The 19,481-nt window shown below is 48.8% G+C and overlaps 1 protein-coding gene across 6 annotated transcripts in view; it reads right to left on the bottom strand.

Annotated features, from left to right (window-relative positions):
• The window catches only part of MTA1 (metastasis associated 1), a 219,230-nt gene that overhangs the window by 198,478 nt on the left and 1,271 nt on the right, over window positions 1–19,481 (bottom strand). The gene's annotated exons all lie outside the window — the stretch shown is intronic.

Here is a 19,481-nt window from a genome sequence, read left to right as displayed (position 1 = left end):
GCCGTGGCGTTGTCCGACTGAATTCGGATCTGCCTGCCCTCCAGCCACCGCTGGAACGCCTTTAGGGCTAGATACACTGCCCTTATCTCCAGAACATTGATCTGAAGGGAGGACTCTGTCGGAGTCCAGGTTCTCTGAGCCGAGTGGTGGAGGAAGACCACTCCCCACCCTGACCGACTCGCGTCCGTCGTGACCACAGCCCCGGCTGGGGGCCGGAAGGATTTTCCCTTCGCCCAGGAAGTGGAAAGAAAGAGAGACGTTCTTGTCTAGGGACGTCGACCTCCTGTCCCATTTGTGGTGTCCGATAGAAGCGGACGCAGACGAAACTGCGCAAGGGAACTGCCTCCCTTGCTGCCACCATCTTCCTTAGAAGTGCATGCGGCGCCTCAAGGGGTGTGACTGGGCCCGAAGGAGAGAGTGCACCCCTGTCTGTAGTGAACGCTGATTATGCAGCGGAAGCTTCACTATCGCTGAGAGAGTATGAAACTCCATTCCGAGGTAAGTCAGTGATTGGGTCGGTGTCAGTTTTGACCTTAGAAATTTGATGATCCACCCGAACCCCTGGAGAGTCTCCAGAACAATGGTCAGGTTGTGTTGACATGCCACCCAGGAGGGTGTCTTGACTAGAAGATCGTCTAGGTAAGTGATCACCGAGTGGCCCTGAGAGTGTAGGACCGCCACCACTGCTGCCATGACCTTGGTGAAGACCCGTGGGGCTGTTTCCATGCCGAAGATAGTGCCCCGAACTGAAGGTGTTCGTCCCCGATGGCGAAACGCAGGAAACGTTGATGCTCTGGTGCAATCGGCACATGGAGATAAGCATCCCTGATGTCGATTGATGCTAGGAAGTCTCCTTGTGCCATCGAGGCGATGACAAAGCGGAGAGATTCCATCCGGAACCGTCAGGTTCTCACATGTCTGTTGAGCAGTGTGAAGTCCAGAACGGGGCGGATGATCCGTCCTTTCTTGGTACCACGAACAAGTTGGAGTAAAAACCGCGACTACGTTCTTGAAGGGGAACGAGTAACGCAACTCCTCCTGCCTTCAGAGTGTTCACCGCCTGAAAACGTGCATCAGCTTGCTCGGAGGGCGGAGATGTGAAGAAACGAGTTGGAGGACGAGAACTGAGCTCTATCCTGTAACCGTGAGACAGAATGTCTCTCATCCAACGGTCTTCGACATGTGGAGACCGCTCCCCTGACCTGGACCGCCATGCAGAAGAGTTTCTCTGGCTCTTCTGTGGCCTGTTGGACGATGAGATGGGGACCTAGCTGAGGGTGCTAAGGTCTCTTTGGTATGGGCTGGGTAAGCACGAGTCCATTCCTTTGGAATGCTCAATCGATTCATCCAATTGTGCGCCAAACAATCGGTCGCCAGAAAATGGCAAACCGGACAAGAGCTTCTTGGAAGCAGAGACTGCCTTCCATTCTCGTAGCCACATGGCCCTGCGGACTGCCACCGGATTGGCGGATGCTACCGCTGTACGGCAAGCCGAGTCCAGGACAGCATTCATGGCGTAGGATGAAAATACCGACGCCTGGGACGTCGAAGACGCTAATTGCGGAGCAGAGTATGACCGCATTAATCTCAGACAGAGCAGCTGAGATAGCCTGGAGTGCCCACACTGCTGCAAAGGCTGGGGCAACGGACGCGCCTATGGCTTCATAGATGGATTTCATTAGGAGCTCTATCTGCCTGTCCGTGGCATTCTTGAGCGTTGAACCGTCAGCCACTGCTACTACGGATCTAGCCGCCCGTCTAGAGACTGGAGGGCCACCTTGGAACACTGAGCCTAACCCTTAACCACGTCAGAGGGGAGGGGATAACGTATGTTATTAATGCGTTTTTTCTATTTTTTCTTAGTGCTTTTATGTCTTTTTGTGGCCAATATGATGGACTTTGTGTGACACAGAAATGAAGCCTTCAAGAATATGTTGCATATATGCATTTGATTTATGTAAATGCTTCATGATGTGTCCTTTATATTTGTATTCTTCTTCCATTTATGTAGTGATTATTATCACCTTTTGGTTTCCCCTGCTCTCCTGTTGCTCCAGGGATACCCCTGTCGGTCCTATACACATGTACCAGCCTATATTTGGTGCCATCACATTGGGTCTTTCCAGAGATGGCATCTTAGTGTTTCCCTTCTTTTTTTGAGGCGAATCAGTGTGGAACTGACCTATAATAATACTATGGGATGCTATGTTCCGTGCGGCATTGAGTTCGGGGACGCCCTTTCTCTTGCCCACACTTAAGATGGCCGCGGCGCATGTATCCTGCCGTTCCCCACTTCCGCCCACGCTGAGGATCTCGGATGCGGTGGGAGGTGACGCTGATGTGGCGTCACTTCCGCCGGGGAGACCCGGAAGTGATGGGTGGATGGGGAACGCTGACGCGATACATGCGGCACAGATGGCGGTGATCTATGGTAATGCACAGGGGTATTTAGGGGTGTTTGGCCACATAGGATGCATGCACTGCCCCCCGAAGAAGCAACGCAAAGCGAAACGCGTTGGGGCTTCTCCCACTAATATCTGGACTTCTGCCCTGGCACTATTTAAGCACTTTTGCACTTTGTAATGGGTAAGCAGCCTTGTTCTAGGGACAATTTTTTGTATTTGCAGTCAGAGGAACTTCCTCTACTACATCTTCTGGGTGCTGCTTGCCCATTCTTTGTATATGCCTTTACTACATTGGGTTGATGTCCTCCTGTTTTGGGATTATTTGTCTGGGACTGTTCTCCTATCTATCATGTTTTTTTCTATTAATGTGATTTTACCATTGTCTGAATTTGTATCTAATAAACTTTCTTAGTTTTTATATTATAATGACAATGGTCCTGATGATTTTTTCTGACTATATGGTTGGCCATTTAATACTCCTTCTCTTTTGCCTTCTATTGATGCCTTTATGGAGTGGCCGTACTTTATTTCTATTATATACCCCATCTGTCACCTTGAAATTTTTGATTAGAGCAGCTGAGATAGCCTGGAGTGCCCACACTGCTGCAAAGGCTGGGGCAACGGACGCGCCTATGGCTTCATAGATGGATTTCATTAGGAGCTCTATCTGCCTGTCCGTGGCATTCTTGAGCGTTGAACAGTCAGCCACTGCTACTACGGATCTAGCCGCCCGTCTAGAGACTGGAGGGCCACCTTGGAACACTGAGCCTAACCCTTAACCACGTCAGAGGGGAAGGGATAACGTATGTTATTAATGCGTTTAGTAAAACGCTTGTCCGGGAAAGCCTTGTGCTTCTGGACAGCATCTCTGAAGCATTGAGAGCCACGTCCGGACAGAGTCCTGGGCTGCGACCTCCGCCTCATCCTCTAGAGAGTCCTCAAGCTGAGACTCTTGATGAAGTCGGGGAAGATTCTAAGCAAACCCGCTTAGCCGGTCTGGGACTGCAGTCCGTGCCGGAGTCCCCCACGTAATAACTAGAGGTCCCCCCAGGAGCCCGCTGCGTCGCGGACCGAGCGGGGCCTGTGAGCGATCCCGCAGTGCCCGGGGCCTGTGTAAGGGGCCGGTCTGGGCTGCAAGCTTCTAGTATCTTAGCAGACCATATGTCCATAGGCTGAGCCCTGGATTGTGAAAGTGACTCAGAGAGTTTTTCAGCAAAAGCTGCAAACTCTGTCCCTGCCGTCTGGACAGGGGACGCCGGCTGTTCTACCCGGGCCGAGTCCAACCAGTGCCCCAGGCTCCGGCTGAGCGAGTGCCACATGGCCCGAGCAATGCTCACAGTGATCACTGAGTATGTACCGCTGAACTGTGAAGATGCATACAATATTATATATATATATATATATATATATATATATATATATATATATATATATATATATATATATATATATATATATATATATATATATATATATATATATATATATACAGTTCAGCACTCTAGGTGGCCCAGCCCGATGGGAAGAAGCCACCTGGATTACCGACCGCTCAAGCCGTGTGTGCTGCTTAAAAACATGGCTGTCGGCGTTTACAGGGGAAGAGGGGGCCGTGGGCGTAACCCCAAAAGTGCGGGAATCTGGAGTCCCGGAGTGAAAAGTGAGGGGGGCGGAGGACAGCCAAGTGTGCTCCAGCCCTCACAGTCGGCGTCAGACCGACCGTCCCGCCCCTCCCACTGACTGGCAGGTCCGGGGGCGGGAGTTTAAGGCACTAGGCCGCAAAAGCCGGGGGCTAAAGTTAAAAACCTCGGCCGGCCAGCAGGCACGGTCGGCGCGGTAGTCCCGTACCAACCCCGCAATCGCTGCCAAGTCTAAGTCCAAGGTGCTCCATGCACCGTCCCTAAGGGGACACTGAGTACCTGTGCGGGGATCTGTGCCATAGAGTGATTAGTGAGGGGGGCGGAGGACAGCCAAGTGTGCTCCAGCCCTCACTGTCGGCGTCCGACCGACCGTCCCGCCCTACCCCCTGACTGGCAGGGCCGGGGGCGGGAGTTTAAGGCACTAGGCCGCAAAAGCCGGGGACTAAAGTTAAAACCGCGGCCGGCAAGCAGGCGCGGTCGGCGCGGTAGTCCCGGCGTCATACCAATCACTGCAGTCGCTGCAGCGTCTGAGGTCCAGGTGCTCTATGCACCGTCCCCAAGGGGACACAGAGTACCTGTAGATGCAAGGCCCTGTCCCTGATGATACTCAGTCTCCTGTCCGTCAGATTCCCTCAGGGGCTGCGGAGGGAGCCCGGTCCCAGTGCCTGGATGACCGGATAGGATCCCACTTCTCCCAGAGCCCCTAAGGGATGGGGAAGAAAAACGGCATGTGGCTCCTGCCTGTGTACCCGCAATGGGTACCTCAACCTTAACAACACCGCCGACTCAGTGGGGTGAGAAGGGAGCATGCCGGGGGCCCTGTGGGGGGCCCTCTTTTCTTCCATCCGATACAATCAGCAGCTGCTGCTGACTAAAATGGGAGCATGAGTGCATGTGTGCCTCCTTTAACACAAAGCATAAAACTGATGAGCCCGTGATGCACGGGAGGGTGTATAGCAGAGGGGAGGGGTTACACTTTTTAAAGTGTAATACTTTGTGTGGCCTCCGGAGGCAGAAGCTATACACCCAATTGTCTGGGTCTCCCAATGGAGCGACAAAGAAATGCTGTTTTATATATAAACTTAACAAAAAAGTGCAGGTTTGTTATAATAAACAAGCAAAACCTATTCAAAAAAGTGATCCAAAGTTGTAACGAAAAAAAAAAACATGAATTCATTAAAAATGTCACTTTGTCCTGCAAATAATGCGGCCCCTCCCAATTTTTTTTTTTCTATATGCGGCCCATACACCCAGCTAAGTTTGAGACCCCGCTCTACAGGAACATACCCCAATGAGCTCTAGAACATGCCTAGAAAAGCCACAAATACTAGTTACTGAAATGAGCTCTGGAGCAGCTAATGCTTCCTACTCAATCTTTGATGAGATTTTTACTTTGTTCACTTATCTAATTGATAAAAATAAATTAACACTTCTATTTTTGAAAACACTTATTTTGCAGCCTTCTTCCCCCCACACCCACCTAAAACTTTTTCACAGTTCTGTATTTTTACACACACTAAATAAGTAAAAAAAAAAAAAAGAAAAAGAAAAAAAAAAACTTTGCCTATTTATGTAATCAGTTTCATGCTAATTACAATCACATCTGAGGACAATATGATGAAGCGTGAGTGGTGTAGGGCGCCGCCGTCCACACAGTGGGAGGATTTCGGCTAAAATTGAAATCCTAATGTACGCGATGTACTAAACAATGCAAATTTCAGAAAACGTACCAAAGCTTCAGGTGATTACGCAGAAAACAATATGCAGGAATTACGAGACACTTGATTACATTTTGCAAAGCAAAAACAGAGGTCTGCATCTCGAATTCTGCCATATATAAAAAAAAAAAGTGAAAAACAAAGTGTCCAACTCTGATTGGTTTATGAGGATCAGAGTCGCACATCCTAATACGATTGGTGCGCTTTAGGGTATGTGCACACGTTGCTTTTTTTTCAGTGCGGAAAAAAACGCACCCTCTGGCAGAGGGGAGAATTGTAAACAATGCTTTTTTGAGAAAAAGGCATCGAAAACGCATGCGTTTTTCATGCGTTTTTCATGCGTTTTTTTAGGTGCGTTTTTTAAGACTTGTCAGTGTTAATAAAGTTGGTTGAACACAGAGCTTTGGAAAAAAAACCTGTGATGTCATTTCCTTCTTCTCCACATTCTGTTTGGATAAATGGGAGGGCTTGGAATGGAAGGAGCACCATTTGAATTTTGGAAAAGTTGAAATAAACTTAGCGCACCATGTCACATTAGCAGAGCCCCTTGGGTACCTATACGTCAGAAAACCCCCACAAGTGACCCCATTTTGGAATCTGCACCCCTCAAGGATTTTATTCAGGAGTATATTAAGCATTTTGAATCTACAGCTACTTCACCCAAAATGTTGCTGTAGCAACAATATTCTCACTTTTAGGCCCGTTTCACACGTCAGTGAAAAACAGTGACGTTTTTCACTGGTGTGTAAAACATGCACATGTCCCTCCATGTGCCGTGAATCACGGCACACATGGGTTGTCTAAGTGCAATCCGGGCTCCGTTCTCCGTGGCCCGTGATTGCACTTAGAGATTAACTCACCTGTGCCCGCTCCCGCTCTCCATGGTGCTGATCGCTCACGCGGTGCAGCATCCGGCTGGCGCTGACCCCCACAGCAGCTGCTTCCGGGTCGGCTGTGTCGCACATCATGAATATGCGCGACAATAATGAGCCGGCTCAGAAGCAGCCGGCAGAACGGGCTGCAGAGGACATCGCTGGACGCCGGGAGAGTAAAAATGATTTTTATTTTAAAAGCACTTTTTTTCTGGCACGTGTTTCACGGACCACACCACTGCGTGGTCTGTGGAACATCAGTGATGCCAGAAAAAAATGGACATGTCTCCGTGCGGCAATCACGCACACGTGGGTACGCCGCACGGAGACACGTGCAGTGAAAAATCACTGATGTGTGAGCAGACCCATTCATTATAATGGGTCTGCGTATGTCAGTGATTCTGGTACGTTTAAAAAAAAACACAAACGTCCCAGAATCACTGACGTGTGAAACAGGTCTAAGGCTATGTGGCCATGATCCAGCGACACGGCGTCCAGTACACAGTGTCAGCCTCCTGCAGAGATGTGAGTGTTGTCCACGGGAGAACGCAGCTGCCCATGCCCACGATTTGGGTTCAGGCTGCTGTGGAGCTCTATGCTACCTGCAGAGAACACTCTCGTCTCCGCAGCATAAATTGACATGCTGAGGCTCGGGAAGCTGCGCCACCGGTCGGTTTATGCTGCGGAGAAAAGAAGCACAGTCGGCATGAGATTTCTAAAAATCCTTCCACTGTGCTTCTACTGCACAACGCAGCGTCATGGACGCAGGGAAAACAATCTGCGCCCAAAACGCTGCAAACCCCGATTGTGGGCATCCAGCCTAAAAAGCGTCAATGGAGGTCAAATATATATACAACGTCCCACCCCCCCCTGCATATTCTAAGCTGGCACCTTTAGTACCTTTCATGTGGCACTAAAGGGTGCCTAGCCTAGTTTTTATCACAAAAACAAAAAAAAAAAATGGCGTGGGGTCCCCCCTATTTTTGATAGCCAGTCAGAGTAAAGCAGACAGCTGTAGCCTGCAAACCACAGCTGGCAGCTTCATCTTGTCTGGTGATCAATTTGGAGGGCTCCCCAGGTTTTTTTTTTTATTTATAAATAAAAATAATAAAAAAAAAAACAACATGGGGTCCCCCCAAATTAGATCACCAGCCAAGGTGAAGCTGACAGCTGAGGTCTGGTATTCTCAGGGTGGGAAGAGCCATGGTTATTGGACTCTTCCCAGCCTAAAAATAGCAGGCCACAGCCGCCCCAGAAGTGGCGCATCCATTAGATGCGCCAATCCTGGCGCTTCGCCCCAACTCATCCCGCGCCCTGGTGCGTTGGCTAACGGGGTAATAAATGGGGTTGATACCAGATGTGTAATGTCACCTGGCATCAAGCCCAGCAATTAGTGATGTCACGGCGTCTATCAGACACCCGACATAACTAATTGACAGTAAACAAAAGCAAAAAAAGACAACAAAAAAATTTTTATTAGAAAAAACACTCCCCAAATCATTCCCTTGTTCTCCAATTTAATAAAAAAAAATGGGTCCACAGAAATCCATTTGGATGTCCCACGTCGGCTCTGGACCTTCTAGAATATGGGGGCACGTTCAGGGAACGTATCCCCCATTTTCTAGGAGGGCAGACCCTCCATTTGAGGAGAGTGGGTGCCAAAAATCTGCACCCACTCTCCCCGCGTCACAGCTGCAGACTGCCGAGCAGCCAGCACAGCTCTCTGAACACAGTGCTGGCTGTCAGCTGCTCTGCACATGTGACCGGCCGGCGTCTGCTGTGAAGGAGGAGGGGGCCGCGGGGGATCAGCGCTGCGACCGGACAGGTATGTATGACACCGGGGGGAATTGGGGTGAACGGGCAGGGCCTGGGTGCATTTTTCTGTCGCATGTCTCAAGGCACATGCGACAGATAACATAGGAGCAGGGCGGCCGGTGCGCTACTGTGCGCGCGGCCATGTTGGATTTTCGGGAGGGGGGGGTCGGGGCGGGGGTCGGGGCGGGCACTTTGGCGACACCGGGGGCTTTGCCAGGAAGTGAGGTCAACAGGAAACCTCTTGACCTCACTTCCAGGTAAATGCCTGCGTTCTGGCGTGCCGACAAAGGCCGCGGACCGCAACAAAAAAGCAGGTCCATGCGGTGTAGCTGCGTTCTGACCCCACATCATTGATTTCAATGGGGGAGAGAACGCAGTCACAACGCACAAAAGAAGTGACATGCTGCTTTTCTTTCCGCACCGATTTTTGGCATCCAAAACGCTGCGGAAAGAAACGCAGCGTGTGCACTGATTTTTCAGCTTTCCCATACACTTTGCTGGGAAAGCTGAACGCATGCAATTTGCCACTGAAACGCTGCGGTTCAAAACGCAGCGTTTCCGCGGTAAAAAACGCAACGTGTGCACACAGCCTTAATGCACACTGAATAATCACCAGGGTTTTCACACAACCTAATGCCAGTGCTATACTGGCACTATCAGGCTGATTCTATACATACCTGTAGTGGTCAGCTCGGATGTATAGGTTTTGAAACACAAGCAAGTAAAGTTTGTAAAATGAGCAGCTTTTTGAGTGGCAGCAGCTGCCGATCAGCTGATAGTTGGGGTGGGTATTCAGAGTGATTCCCGCCCCTCGCTTATCCATCCTCCGCCTGTTATTTATGCCAATTCTATTATAGAATCATTTTACTTTAGTAACAAGAAGGACCTGTGCTGATGTCATACCCATGTGACCAGAAAGGGCGGAGCCATGGGTATGACATCAGCACGGGTCCTTCTAGCCACTTAGTAAAACATTTCGATAATAGAATTAGCATAAATAACAGGGGGAGGATGGACAGGCAGTGGGCGGGAATCACTATGAACACCCACCCCAGCTATCAGCTGATGTCATTCAAAAAGCTGCTGATTTTACAACATTTACTTGCTTGTGTTTCAAAACCTAAACATCCGAGCTGACAACAAAAGGTATGTATAGAATCAACCTGATAGCGCCAGTATAGCACTGGCTTTAGGTTATACAGGAAAACCCTGGTAATTGATGCGCGTTAATAAATCATGGTACTCGGCAACACATCAATGTGCTGCTGAGAACAATTATAAAAAAAAAAGCTTTAAAAACAGTTTGAAAAACGAGCATTTTTCTCGTCCATTGGGTGATGGACACACTGTGCTGCCTGATTATCAGGACACAAGTTTTCTTTAAGACTATGTTGACATTACGTTTGTCATTTAGTAGATGATTACTCCTTGTATGGTACCATAAAAAAAGAAAAAAAAATCACTAGTTGTATTAATCGGCATGGGGTCACATAACATTGACCCAATGGCACCCGACGGGTAAAAAAAAAAAAAAATTCATTCACTGCAGAAGTGCAGCAAAAAACGCACTCTTTGGTTTCAATAGTGAAAAAAAAAAAATCCCTGAAAGAATTGACATGCTGCTTCCAATACTCAGTGTGTGCACATACCCCAACTGCATCTTCCCAATTATAATCAAATTGTTTAGATGTACCCAAAAATTAGGGAAACAAAACCTAACAAGCCAACTCTTCTTGAAGAAATACGGTGGAACCTCGGTTAACGAGTGACCCAGTTAGCGAGTATTTCGCTTAACGAGCAAGGCTTTCTGTAAATGCAACTCAGTTTATGAGCAATCTTTGCATTACGAGCAAATACTCACCGCACACACTTCCGGTTCCGTACATCCACCGCGCTCAAACCCGCTCTTGCAGTCCACATAAACAGGCACAAATACACAGAAACACACACAAACACGCGCACACATATTATACTCACCTTACCTTCTGTTCCCTCGCCGGCCTCATGGTTCTTGTAATTCGCCGCTACAGGATGTGTATCGGGTAACCATTACGACAATGGAGGAGCTTACTAATCAAAGGCAGCGCGCCGGCCAATCAGAGGCAAGCGGCTCCTGCCTTTGACGTCAGCGCTCTGGCAGTGGAAGCTCCTGCATCGGTCGCGATAGTTACCGATACTCATCCTGTACTGGCGAACTGCAAGAACCAGGATAACGGTGATGGAATGGAATGTAACGTGAGCATAATGTGTGTGTGTGTGTGTGTGTGTGTGTGTGTGTGTGTGTGTGTGTGTGTGTGTGTGGTGTGTGTGTGTGTGTAGAATGGCACAATAGGGGACCAGGATGGAACATTTAAGAAGTAGAGGAACGAATTGTCTGCATCACAATGATTTCCTATGGGAAATTTTGCTTTGCTAGACACATAACTTGGTTCACAAGCACACTACAAGAACGGATTGTTCTCGTTTACCAAGGTTCCACTGTAGCCACATTGAAAAAGTAACAAAAAAAAAAAATATATAAGACAGATGCAAAAGGATACAAAACAGAAATCAAAATCTTTATTATATTCCATCTCCTAGGGTAAACTCAGGTTTTTTCTCACCCTGACATTTTTTAAAACAAAGAAAAAAAAAAAAAAACACAAAACAAAAACTCAAAATCCTGTAGAAATGAATAGATACTTTATTTTGAGTCATTTTTCAGTTGTTTTTTTTGGAGCTGACTCATTCCAAAAGACACCTAACAAAAAAAACAAAACAAAAAAACAACAAAAAACCTTGAGCACACAGCCTTTCAGATAGAATTTTGGTGGAGAAAAAACTAACAAGTTTTTCTAAGGAAGCCCACTTAAGGCCCTGTGCATACACTGCGTTTTTTGCCACAGTTTTTGCTGCAGAAAAGGTGCATTTTTTGTTCATAACCTGCAATCCTTCCCCAGCAAAATCTATGGGAAAACCAAAATGCTGTGCGCACACTGCGTTTTTTTCCCTATAGGTTTTGCTGCAGAATTTATGCAGCAAAAAAGTAGCATGTCACTTTTTTTCTGCAGGTACCTGCGTTTTTGCCACAGATCATGGTAAAAAACCGCCGGGACCAACCCACGGCAAAATTCCGGTTGCGTTTTTACCACAGTTTTTGCCTCGTGTGTGGATTTCTGCCAGAGGGTGTGGATTTTTCCTAAGAAAAGCAAATTTCCCAGTGCGCACAGACATTTAAGGCTATGTGCCCACGCTGCGGATTTTGCCGCGGATTTGCCACGGATTTGCTGAAAATCTGCAGCAGCGGCACTTGCAAGCCATTTCAATGGCATTTTGGAAATGCTGTGTCCATGCTGCGGATTTTTCCGCTGCGGATTTGCCGTGGATTTTGATCCGGAAAAATCTGCAGCATGTCAATTGTTTGGTGCGGATTTTTGGTTTTGAATGGGGAAAAAAAAAAAAAAATCTGCATCAAAATCCGCGGCAAATCCGCGGGTGTGGATTTGCCGCGAAAGTCGCGGATTTTCAGGCAGAAAAATCCGCAGGTACATTCTACCGTGGACACATAGCCTTAGGCTGTGTGCACACCAGGGCTGTGGAGTCTGTAAGCCAAACCTCCAACTCCTCAATTTCCCTGAATCCGACTCCCTCATACAGTTCAAACCAGAAGTTTTCCTCTGCTCTTTATACAGATACCTCTGCAGGGTTTCCCCTCCGCTCTCTATACAGACACACCTGCAGCTTTTTCCCTCCGCTCTCTATACAGACACATCTGCAGGTTTTTCTCACTGACATGAAACCAGAATAAACCTTTCCCGTTTTAGGTCAATTAGGAATCAAAATTATTTATATTTGCCCAATGCCAGAATAATGAGAGTGTAAGGAGTAACGGAAGAAAGGATCCGGCACGATTATATTATAAAAACATCAAAAATCTTTATTTCCATGGTTAAAAAAGTACCTGTGGAGACCAAGCGGTGTACCTCACAAGAGACTTAACACGTTTCGGACTGCGGTAAAAACAAGAGAGTCCTGAATCATAACGCTTATGATTAAGGACTCTTGTTTTTACCGCAGTCCGAAACGCGTTAAGTCTCTTGTGAGGTACGCCGCTTGGTCTCCACAGGTACTTTTTTAACCATGGAAATAAAGATTTTTGATGTTTTTATAATATAATCGTGCCGGATCCTTTCTTCCGTTACTCCTTACACTCGTATTACCGGCTGGGACCTCCCGGTGGATGCCGTGCATTTGTGGACTTCAACACTCAGACAGCAGGTGAGCTGAAAAATCTCCTTTCTCTACGTCCAGAATAATGAGAGCGGTATAATGCAAGGTAGTTTAATTCATCACGTTTCGAAGTGTACCCCACTTCATCAGCACTCTTTCCCCTCCAGCTTTTTACACAGATATATGAGAGACAGAAAGAGATTGCACCATGTATTAGTTGCGTTTTGGATCCATTCTTGTCAACAAAAACATAGATCAACAACTTTCCTCCATTCTCATTCTCTCTCCGCTTCACACTCACCGATAACCGGCGCGTCTGTCACACTGCTCCCGCGGCCTCTCCCGCTTCTAAAAGTGCTGACCGCTCATTAGGCTCATTTCATATTCCCTGCTTACTCCGCCCACCAGCGCTTATGATTGATTGCAGCCAGATGAGTCCCCACGCTAAGTGACAGCTGTATGACTGCAACCAATCACAGCCGCCGGTGGGCAGGTCTATGTCGTACAGTGAAATAAATAATTAAAAAAGAAAACAGCGTGCGGTTTCCCCATGACACCAGCCATGATAAAGCCTCACAACTGGGGGCTGGTATTCTAACACTGGGGAGACCCACGTTATTGGGTGCCCCCCCCAGCCTAAAAATATCAGCCAGCAGCCACCCAGAATTGCCGCACCATTAGATGCATCACTCCCAGGACTTTACCCAGCTCATCCTGATTGCCCTGGTGCGGTGGCAATCTGGATAATAAGGAGTTAATGGCAGCCCATAACAGGGCACTAAATCTGAGTATGGTGATGGCGGGCGTCTATGAGACACCCCCTCATCACTAATCTATAAGTAAATAAACACGAACACCGAAAAATCCTTTATTTGAAATAAAAGACAAAAAGCCACCCTCTTTCACCAAACACCCCTCTAGGTCCGACGTAATTCACATGAGGTCCCATGACGCTTCCAGTTCTGCTACATCTGACACTCACAGTGAGCACCATAGAACAAGACTGCCCGCTGTGAGCTCCACGCAGCTGAACCGAAGTGAGTCGTGCTATCAGCAGTGATGTCAATCAGGTTAGCCGCTGCCACAGCTGGATTTCTCCACTTGTGACACCAAATCACCCGAGTGACTGAAGTGAGCCGTGCGATCAGCGGTGCCCTTGCTCAGGTGATTTCCAGTCACAGCAGGAGTCTGTCACCCATTACCAAAAATGAGGCCGCGACACAGAGACAGCCGCACGATGAAAATGAACTCTGGTGAACCTCTAATGTCACAGCTGCAAGCCCTGCACTACTGCCTGTTTCGCGGCACTGATGTCAGAGGTTCACCCGCGTTCATTATCATTGCGCGGCTCTCTCTCTGCTGTCAGCGGGCAGTCATTCTCTATAGCACTCACTATGAGGGAGCAGGGATGTAGCAGAGCTGAATCCCCGTGGGATTTCGTGTGGATTACTTCGAACCCGCAGGGGTGTTTAACCCCTAAACAAGTGGTAAAAGAGGGTGTTTTTGCATTTTATTCCAAATAAAGGATTTTTTGGAGCGGGGTCTCAGACGACTGGCACCACTAATCTAGGACTTAGTGGCTGCCATTAACTCCCTATTACCCCAATTGCCACCGCACCAGGGCAACATGAAGAGCCGAGTCCAGCGTCAGAATTGGCACATCTTATGGATGCGCCACTTCTGGGGTGGCTGTGGGCTGCTATTCTTAATCTGGAAAGGGCCAAATAACGATCGGCCTTCCCACCCTAATAATATTAGCCCCCAGTTGTCTGCTGCACCTTTTAGAAAAATGGGGGGACCCCACGTCATTTAAAAAAAATGAAAAAAATTACAAAAATAGTGTGGGATCCCCTCTATTTTTCATAACCAACCAAGGTACAGCAGACAGTTGAGGGTTGCAGCCTGCAGCCGCTGCTGTTCCTGTGCTGGATATGAAAAATGGAGGGACCCCACATCATTTTTTCACCCAAACAAAAAAAAACATTTGTCCAACTTAGCTGTCGCTCTATCGAGCTATTGTTGTTTTTTTCTATTTTTTCTATTATCCTATTTTATTTCTCCTTTTAAAAAAAACGCATACGTTTTCACAGTGTTTTTTTCGTCAAATGCAATGTTGACAGTTGTCAAAGTCTGCCAAAGGGTGTGGTTTTGTTGTCAAAACCAGAGCGCGGCGTGCACATATAACCTAACTGTACCATGTTTGTAGGTCGCCTTGCTTGCACCATAAATTGTTGTGCCCATACATTTTCAATATGATTGAGATCAGGGCTTTGTGATGGCCATTCTAAAACACTTTGCTATGCTTAAGCCCCTTTGTATCCAGTTTGGCAGTAGCTTCTGGTCACTGTCCATTAGGAAGACCTATTCCCACCCAAGCTTTCAGTTCCTGGCTGATGTCTTGAGATGTTGCTTCAGTATTGCCACATAATTTTCTTTCTTCATCATGCCATCTATTTTGTGAAGTCACCAGTCCGTCCTGCAGCAAAACAACCTCACAACATGATGCTGCTGCTGTCCCCGTGGGATGGTGTTCTGAGGTTTCAAAGCTTCTCCCCTTTTCCTCCAAATGTAACGATGGTCATTATGGCCAAACAAGTTCAATTTTAGTTTTGTTAGACCACAGGACATGTCTCAAAAAAATTAAGGTTTTTGTTCATGTGTGCATTTGCACACATTAATCTGGCCTTTTTTTATGTTTCTTTTGGAGTAATGGCTTCTTCCTGACAGAGTGGCCTTTCAGCGCGTGTTGATACATTAATTGTTTCACTGTGGATGATGACAATCTTACCAGCTTCCGCCAGCATCTTCACAAGGTCTTTTGCTTTTGTTCTTGGGTTGATATGCACATTTCTGACCAAAGCACGTTCATCTCTGATACACAGAACCCATCTCCTTCCTGAGCGGTGTGATGGCTAGACATTCCCATCTTGCTTGTACTTGAGTATAATTGTTTGTACAGATGAGCGAGGAGCCTTCAGAAATCTGGAAATTGGACTCAAGGATGAACTAGACTTGTGCAAGTCCACAATTCTCGTCCTGAGATCTTGGCTGATTTCTTTTGACTTTCCCATGATTCTACACAAAGAAGCCGTGTGTTTCAGGTGTGCATTACAATACATCCACAGGTGTGTCTCTAACTCAGATGTTGCCAATAAACCAATCAGAAGCTTCCAAAGTCATGACATCATCATATGGGCGGTCCCATATTGTTTAAAGGCATAGTAATCTTAGTGTATGTAAACCTTTTACTGTGCAGAAAGTAAAAAGGCCTTAAAATATTCTCTCTCCCTCATTATTCCGGCATTTGGCAAATATAAATAATTTTGGTTCCTAATTGACCTAAAAGAGGAAAGGTTTATACTGATTTCATGTGAGATAGTGAGAAAAACCTACAGATGTGTCTGCATAGAGAGCGGAGGGAAAAACCTGGAGATGTGTCTGTATAGAGAGCGGAGGGAAAAACGTGCAGATGTGTCTGTATAGAGAGCGGAGGGAAAAACCTGCACATGGGTCTGTATAGAGAGCGGAGGGAAAAACCTGCACATGGGTCTGTATAGAGAGCGGAGGGAAAAACCTGCAAATGGGTCTTTTAAGAGAGCGGAGGGAAAAACCTGCACATGGGTCTGTATAGAGAGCGGACGGAAAAACCTACAGATGTGTCTGTATAGAGAGCGGAGGGAAAAACCTGCAAATGGGTATTTCTAGAGAGCGGAGGGACAAATCTGCAGATGTGTCTTTATAGAGAGCGGAGGGAAAAACCTGCAGATGTGTCTGTATAGAGAGCGAAAAGAAAAACCTGCACATGGGTCTGTATAGAGTGCGGAGGGGAAAACCTGCAGATGTGTCTTTTTAGAGAGCGGAGGGAAAAACCTGCAGATGGGTCTGTACAGAGAGCGGAGGGAAAAACCTGCAGATGGGTCTGTATAAAGAGCGGAGGGAAAAACCTGCAGATGTGTCTTTTTAGATAGTGTATGTAAACTTCTGGTTCCAACTGTGCATGCCTCATGTTTGTGATAAAATTATTGTAGTAAAATGGTAACATGATTACTATACCAGGTAGCTGAAGTGCAGCACAGATTAATCTCAACTAAAAGCCTAGAGCGTTTGATCTGGAATAAAACATTTCATAACTTTCCCAAATTCTTATGAAAAAATATTAATCACATTCTGCATTGAACCGTTATACCCAATTTATGATATATTTTAGGAGTTGGTCCATTTTATAATCAACTCTGACTCCACCAAAAATGACAACGACCCCGACTCCACAGCCCTGCACACGGTGCCTTTTTTTCTTGCAGATTGTCACAAATCTGCAAGGATATCATTAAGGGTAGGATTCCACTTGCGAGAGTCTCGCGCGTATGTCGCATCACATCACCCGGGACGGCCTACCTCTTTCTTGACGGGAGTATCTCAGCTGCATAGAAAAACATGCAGCTGAACCGCTCCTGTCGGGAGAGAGTCAGGCCATCCCGGGTGATGTGATGCGACATACACGCGAGACTCTCGCAAGTGGAATCCTACCCTAAGGCTGGAGTCACACTTGCGAGAGACTCGCATCGCATCACCCGGCATAGCCTGACGCCCTCCAGACAGGAGTGTCCCAGCTGCATAGAAATATATGCAGCCGACCTGCTCCTGTCAGGAGAGTGTGTGGCCTTGCCGGGTGATGCGATGTGAGACTCACGCGAGTCTCTCGCAAGTGTGACTCCGGCCTAAGTCAAAATGTATAAGAATCCTGAAGTGTTGTCCACACGTTAAGGAATTTTTTTGCCCTGCAGAAAAAAACTCTGTAGTATGTCCATTCATTCTGTGATTTTTTTTTCCCCCATTTTCACCATTGAAGAAAAAAAAAAAATGAATAGAAAATAAATTGCGAACAGCTTTTTCCTTGCCAGCTTTGCAGATTGTCTGCAACCAAATCTGCAGTGTGTGCACATAGCCTAACAGACTCCTTTTTATGGCACAACTTTTTCTGAAAAGAAAATTTCAAGCAGATTTCATTTCCCCATAAGCAATTTTTCCCCCCTCAGTCTCTGTGGCAGATTTGGAACAGATTCCAGGAAAATGTTTCTACTTTGTTTCCCTCTTCAGGTTAAAAAAGAAACAAAAAACACTTGTATGAAAGCAAAGTGGATTTCCAATAGAAGTAAAAGAATCTGCTGCGCTTCTGTAGGGCTTATTCAGCAGATCTGCATGGACGCTCTGGAACATTAGGCAAAGGTGGTCTTTGTATATTTCTACTTTCTGCAGATAGGCACAAACACGACTAGTTCAAGAGAAATAACGCTTCAGGAAACCCTTTTTTTTTTTTTTTTTTAAAGGTTTTTCCATTTTCTGAGGTTTCTTCCAGACGAGCATTATATATGGGCAGCAAGGCAGGCGGCAGACCAAGAGTACAACAGGAGGAGGGCACGCGGACCCTACGTACAAGGTAGGGGGTAGAACAGGGAACCAAGATGGGGGTGGCAGATCCTAGGTGTGAGGTAGGTGGGCTGGCCCGCGGCCCCAAAGTGCAAGGTGGGGGGGGGCATGGCCCGCGGCCCCAAAGTGCAAGGTGGGGGGGGGGCATGGCCCGCGGCCCCAAAGTACAAGGTTGGGGGGGCATGGCCCGCGGCCCCAAAGTACAAAGTGGGGGGGGGGCATGGCCCGCGGACCCAAGGTAGGGGGGGGCATGGCCCGCGGACCCAAGGTAGGGGGGGGCATGGCCCGCGGACCCAAGGTAGGGGGGGCATGGCCCGCGGACCCAAGGTAGGGGGGGGGGGGCATGGCCCGCGGACACAAGGTAGGGGGGGGGGCATGACCCGCGGACCCAAGGTAGGGGGGGGGGCATGGCCCGCGGACCCAAGGTAGGGGGGGGGGGGGCATGGCCCGCGGACCCAAGGTAGGGGGGGGGGCATGGCCCGCGGACCCAAGGTAGGGGGGGGGGCATGACCCGCGGACCCAAGGTAGGGGGGGGGGGCATGGCCCGCGGACCCAAGGTAGGGGGGGGGGGGCATGGCCCACGGACCCAAGGTAGGGGGGGGCATGGCCCGCGGACCCAAGGTAGGGGGGGGGCATGGCCCGCGGACCCAAGGTAGGGGGGGGCATGGCCCGCGGACCCAAGGTAGGGGGGGGCATGGCCCGCGGACCCAAGGTAGGGGGGGGCATGGCCCGCGGACCCAAGGTAGGGGGGGCATGGCCCGCGGACCCAAGGTACAAAAGGGGCGGCGCATAGATCCAAGGTATGATACAAGGAGGTGGCATGTGTACCCAAGGTAGGTACGAGGACCCAAGGTGGGGGGGGGGGCATGGCCCGTGGACCCAAGGTAGGGGGGGGGGCCTGGCCCGCGGACCCAAGGTAGGGGGGGGGGGGCCTGGCCCGCGGACCCAAGGTAGGGGGGGGCATGGCCCGCGGACCCAAGGTAGGGGGGGGGCATGGCTCGCGGACCCAAGGTAGGGGGGGGGGCATGACCCGCGGACCCAAGGTAGGGGGGGGGCATGGCCCGCGGACCCAAGGTAGGGGGGGGGGGGGCATGGCCCGCGGACCCAAGGTAGGGGGGGCATGGCCCGCGGACCCAAGGTAGGGGGGGCATGGCCCGCGGACCCAAGGTAGGGGGGGGCATGGCCCGCGGACCCAAGGTAGGGGGGGCATGGCCCGCGAACCCAAGGTACAAAAGGGGCGGCGCATAGATCCAAGGTATGATACAGGGAGGTGGCATGTGTACCCAAGGTAGGTACGAGGACCCAAGGTGGGGGGGGGGGCGGCGCACGGACGCAAGGTACAAGGTAGGGGGAGGGCCGCTAGTGGACACAAGATAGGGGGAGGGCCGCTAGTGGACA

The sequence above is a fragment of the Anomaloglossus baeobatrachus genome, chromosome 12 (assembly GCF_048569485.1).
Source record: "Anomaloglossus baeobatrachus isolate aAnoBae1 chromosome 12, aAnoBae1.hap1, whole genome shotgun sequence".
NCBI classification, from domain to species: Eukaryota; Metazoa; Chordata; class Amphibia; order Anura; family Aromobatidae; genus Anomaloglossus; species Anomaloglossus baeobatrachus.
Note: the sequence above shows the minus strand (reverse complement) of the source record. Positions and strands in the feature narration are given on the sequence as shown.